The following is a 6,361-nucleotide window of genomic DNA, read 5'->3' on the forward strand; positions in this document are numbered from 1 at the left end:
CGACGTTGCTAATCGCGGAAGACACTCACGCGACTCACGCGACCAAGTCACACACTTGATTGTCGGAGGAATCACTCACGCTCAAGCAAGAAATACTTGCATAATATTTTTATAAACTCAAACTCCCCTTCTCATTTCATTAGATTACCCATTTATATAGGGAGTTCCCTTCTCCTAAGGACCACTTTAACTTAATAAAATAATGACCTCCATTTTTCGATAGAATTTCGATGATCCAAGCCGCTCAATGTGTTCAGAACGTGATTTTAAGAGTACCCTCGAGAAATCAACAAAAAAAATTGATCGGAAAGGCTTCATCCAAGCAGTTTTTGTTTGTTTTTTATCGAACGATTCAAATAAAAACTATTCGGATGAAGCCATTCCCGGTCATTTTTTTGTTGATTTCATGCAAGTACTCTTAAAATCACGTTCTAAACACATTGAGCAGCTCAGATCATCGTAATTCGAACGGAAAATAGGAGAAATGAAAATGTCCTTATTTTAACTAAAATAATGACTTCCTTATTTGAAAATTATAAATACGACTCTTCAAGACTCCTAATAAAACCTACACAATTCTCCACTAGACCTTTCAAATACCTAAACCACTATTAAAACAAAAACACAACTTACTAAATAGTCAAAACACACATTCTTAGACCATAAATTAAAAGACACTTTAAACTATTTAAGATAATTCTTCGTTTTCTAGATTAGAATTACTATTACTATGCTCCTGCATCACACACTCTCTCTCTCTCTCAATTCACTGTGGAGTGTAACTGTGGGGGTGCGATCTGAAAATGATTCTGACGGGGATGTGCAAGACCAGACAGGCATATGCGGATGCTGAGGATTCTAAAAGATTGGATTTTGTGGGGGGAGTTGACTGTTTCGTGCTGGGAGGGCATGGGTGGGTCAGTTGACCCTACATCTCAATTCATTACTTGAATCTGTACAATTGTCTAGGAAAGGACGCTTGTCCGCAGTCTCCGCACAGTGCAGTTGGCCGGATATCGGCTTGTACCTTTGCACTGTGCAATTGGCCGAATATCGGCTTGTACCAAGTTTATTTTTATGATCGAAATTGATCATGTCATAGAGCTTGTTGAGCACTTTAAACATGTCAAAAATCATATTAATTACACACTATTTAATTCCTGATCGATCACATTTATGTTTCTAAAAATAGATACGGCCATACTGGATCAAACACATCAACACTAGTAGTAGTTTAATAAAGCACAAAGTCACTCCCATTAGGTATTAATAGATATCGGATTAAGGGGATTGCCAACAAGCCAGATCGCTAGAAAATGTGTATCAATCCTATTTTTCTTGAATATAGTATTGAAGAGTGATTTCTGCACTCTAAATTGTTAATCACACTCTCTAGAAGAATATGAAAATCAATATAGGTTTGATTTCCCCACACCTCGAATGGTTAACTTTTGTAGTGCAAAAATCAGTATGAGTCGATTTTCACACTCCCCTTAGAGTGCGGTTTATAGTTTGGGGGCACGAAGATCACTCTCGATATTATGTGTACAAATAAGTATACGTGTACCTATGGATATGGCATTTATATCAATTTAAATTTTTTTTTTTAGTATGTTTTTGGGACATTCTTTTTTCATTTTCTTTGAGAAAATTGATATTCGCACTCCCTTTTTTTTATGCAGGCGTTCCAATTTGTTCATAAATAAAGTGGAGCTTCTGCATCAAAAAATGGAGCGCAAATATCATTGTTCGCTCAGGTTAAACAGGTGGACTATTTTGCGTGCAATTTACTGCATTGTCTATTCGAGTAAGAGTAACATCACTCCCCTGAACGTGTGCCAATAAACACTTTTCATCTTTCGTTTGCTTTTCTGCGTTTAATGGGATAAAGTAGGGTATAAAAGGATGTTTTCCTTTTACGCATGGAAGTAGGAGTACTTCCCTCACCGACACAAGGGACGGTATGTTAGAACTATCGCTTTTTTTTTTAAAAGAACAAAATCATCCCAAATGTATATTATAGAAAACAAATATACAGGACAATCAGTTGATTACAAACCAGACAGATAGCTCCGAACAGCGAAACCTGCAAAACAAGGATAAGGAAAAAGAGAGAAAGATAAGTCAATGTAAAGTTCGGCATTGTGGGATACGGTAAGTGTGAGGGTCGTCACAACTGTTTTCAATAACCCTTTTTCGTTTACGTTTCCTCCCAATGGGGTATTGCTTTGCTTTGTCACCATGGCCACCGACTTTTACGATGTCTGGCTTGTCACTATCGCAATTAGCGATAGTAGTTGGCTTTGGTCTTCCACTTTCGATTGCTGGGTCGCAAAGCAGACAAAAGGCCATAGTCCTCTGATTGGTTCCTCCAGATGGTCATGAACCTTTTAGCCCTCAAATTCTCGAGACATACAGCTCAGGCTGATCACAGTTGTTGACAACTAAACAAGGATATGCTTAACTTTAACCACCACAGACGTACGAAAGGCTATGCTTATGAAAAAATTGAAACTTTCTGCCCATTTCTTAGCCTTGAAAGCAACTACGATTAACGAGAAGAAAGCTCCATAATCACCTTTTTTCTGTCGCTGCCTATACTCAATAGGATTAGAGCGCTTCATGCTAACAGGATGTCCCATACCCTTGCCAACTTCGTCAAGCTTCTCATGTTCAACAACTGCCCCAAAATCATCAGGTAGAGGATGCAGTGATTCCTTAAACTCTAAAGTAGCACAAGTAGGATTGTAAAACGAACCGAGCAGCTCATGAGCTTGGCTCGTTTAGTGCTCGAGCTTCAATTTTCGATTCGTTCGACAAAAGCTCGGCTTGTTAAGGGTGGCTCGACTCAATTAAAGAGACTCGTTTAGTAAATGACTCATTTCGGCTCAATAAGAGCTCGGCTCGTAAAGGCTCGAGCTCAAATTTTTGGCTTATTTAGTAAATGAGCCGAGCTCGAGCTTGACAAAGCTTAGCTCAGCTCGACTCGTTTACGGCCCTAAGCACAACTAGATGAAATAACCTCGCCATATTCCATAGACACTGCACCAGACCGCGACGATTCCCCAACATGAAAGCTTTGATAATCAGTGTCAATCTAAGATGAAATTATACTAAGCACTAAAAGAGTCCTAGAGGGGGGTGAATAGGACGATCAATTAAAAATTCATGCAACCTCCTATTTTAATCCATTAACCAAGTACCATGCTATTCTATCAATTCAACAACTAAAGACAATAGCAATAAAACTAAAGAACTCGAATGCAAGGATATACGTGGAAACTACTTAGGGTAAACTCACCCTAAGCATAAAACCACGGCCTAATCTACCAAAATACTATAAATCAAAAGGTTTACAAAGAGAATACAAATTAGGAATTACCCACAAGCCTCTTGTGACACCTAACTCCGCTCTTTGATATAGCTCTCTGAGCCCCTTCTTGATTCCATAGCCACCACGAGTTCACCACCTCGATCTCCGGGTCAAGCCGGCTCCGGAATCATCCGGCCATGTAGAGTCATAGGCAACAATGTATGGATTTAAAAAGAAATGAAGTTTTTTGTGAAAAACAAATCAACCTAGAGAAAATACATTGGATATTAGAGTATTTCTCTAGGATGACAAAGGATGATCAAATACTCAATTTAGATCATCTCAAATGCATAAGCACACAAGGGATATGAGTGAAAATGTTTTTCTCTCTCTAAAGTGGTTGATGCAAGAGGGGGTTGCCCTAAAAGAGTGAAAATTCGGAATATATATGTGCTGAACCGAAACCTAGAGCTAACCAATAAGGGATGGACACGGCGGGTGCTAGCACGCTGCCAAGGTGCTCCGCGAGCGCCCTTCAAAATCTGGCATTTAAAACTAAATCAAAAATCAAGAACACTTTGAATAGCGCCACCGGAAAGCTCTAGCACTCTTAGGGTGCTAACGAGTGCTACCGCGCTACAAGAGCGCTCCGCTAGCACACAGTTCTGTCCACTTTTTGCCTTAGAAAAATTTTCTTCGTTTAAACCAAGGCCAGGCACACCACTCTATGCATGCCTTAGAAAAATTTCCTCCAGCTCACAAAAGTAAACCAAGAGAACCAATGCCTTAGAATTAAAAACGAGATTACTCTATTTCAAGTTTAGGAATGACACAAGAAGTGATGCATGAAAAAAAAAACATTACGCTAAATGCATATGAATGCATATACCTCTTCCAAACATAATCTGAGCATCCTTCAAGGCAAGAGCTTCTTAATATTTCTTCATTCACCCGGCGGAGTATCTAGACAAGATAAATAAAAGAACCACCTCCCAAACCCAAATGAAATACAGACTCCAATGGTTTTGACATAATCCGGAAAACGTCAATAATACTAACATAAGACGTCCCCCCGAGAAGATTTAATAACTTCTGTATCAAGGTCATCCACATCATCTTACAATTCTTTCCATGATTCATGCGTCTTAACAAAGATTTCACCCATCATAGCTTTTGCTTTGAGCAGCCTACAAAGCCGATGCCCAATTACAACCAAACTCATCTGAAAGCAAGTCCAAAATCAAATCTCTTTCCTTAGGGTCCAACGAAGAAGACCTTAGAATATCCTCTGCAGGCATCTCTGAATCTTGTGTGATCTAGCAATACTCTTAGGGCCTGTTCTAGAACGTGAATAATAACTTTTTGTTCCAAAAAATAAGGAGAAGGTACTTATTTTTTCAGAATTTATATAGGTACTAATGGGCGCTGGGGAGGAAAATCGTACCGACGGCCGCGCCAGGCCGTCTCCGGCCACCAGACGGCGGATCCGAGCCGTCCAAAAATTATAAAAAAAAACCCGAGGGGGCTTGCGGGGGAATCAACGGCATCCGAGGTGTGTAGGATGCTTGATCCGAGCATCCCCTTTTCATGTATATGATTTCACACGAAAAATGGGTGTTCGGATCAAGCACCCTACACACCTCGGATGCCGTTGATTCTCGCGGTTGGCCCCCTTGGTTTTTTTTTTATAGAATTTTTGGACGGCTCGGATCGACCGTCTGGTGACCGGAAACGGCCCGGCACAGCTGTCGGTACAATTTTCCTTCTCGGCGCCCATTACTCATAGCACAACTCTTTATTTTTTAAGAAAGCAATTTCAAGCTAAAAAATCACGTGTTTATGCAAATAATTTTCTTATTAATATGGATCTTGTTTGATAGATCTCATTGAGATCTTTAATACGGTGCAAAAAAATTGAATTTTTATTTATTTATATTATTTTTGAGTTTAAAAATATGAAATAAATTTTTTATTTAGGTTTTGTGGAATGACCCTTCTTATTATTATTTTTTGAAAAGTTTTAAAATAAGTACTTATTTTTTAAGAAGATTTTTGGAACCGGACCTTATTCTTTTCCACGTTGGAGAGGCGATGCAAATTCGATTAGACCCCGTTGAGAACCCCTTCTTCAATCAAATCCCCTTCGACATGATGACTCATAAACTAATCTTATCTATGTGGCCAACAAACACACAATACGATGTGAATCACTATAAAGTAAGTATAAACTAACTTCGACGAACGTGATCTACGTTGTCCTCCTCTGGTCAGAGCTGAATTGTGAGTTTTGTCAAACAAAATGAGTTTCAAGAAAAAGCAAAGAATATTAGTTAAAGCCAATAAGTTAATCATAGAAGACGATGACACTTTTGTGCGATTATTCAATGGTAGTGGGACACTATCATGTGCATGTGATGTTCCGACATCCTTTAATCTTACAATTTTTTATGGGGTTCATACAGTTATGAGTATGGCTTACAAATTTTTGTGCTAAAGAGGGCGTTGAGACGTCACATAACGGTGTCTCAAAACCACCTAATAATTTTTCGGTAGTGCTATAGGGACCGAAGGTCTCATGCGAAATCGCACCGATGGTTGCGCCGGGTATCTCTAGCCACCAGGCGGTCGATCCGAGCCGTTCAAAAATTTTATAAAAAAAAAACGAGGGGGCTTTTTATCCAATGTGTGTATGATGCTTGATCCAAGCATCATATTTTTCGTGTATATATATGGTGCTTGGATCAAGCATCCTATACACATCGGATGCCGTTGATCCCCTTATTTTTTTTTAAAAACTTTTGAACCGCTCGGATCGACCGTCTGATGACCGAAGATGGCTTTGCGCGGCCGTTGATGCGATTTCGGTATGGGGACCGTGGGTCCGTATAGCTTTATTGATAATTTTTCTCTCAGAAGACTCATAAGCTAAATTGCAATTTGTTCCCTTAAACACTGCGAATCTTCCATTTTGCCAACTAACTTCAAAATTCTCTCATTTGGTCCTTCCCAGTTATTGGAATCTTCGTGTCTTCCCCTCTGCCAAACACA

This window comes from Rhododendron vialii, chromosome 11a (assembly GCF_030253575.1).
Source record: "Rhododendron vialii isolate Sample 1 chromosome 11a, ASM3025357v1".
In the NCBI taxonomy this organism is placed as follows: Eukaryota; Viridiplantae; Streptophyta; class Magnoliopsida; order Ericales; family Ericaceae; genus Rhododendron; species Rhododendron vialii.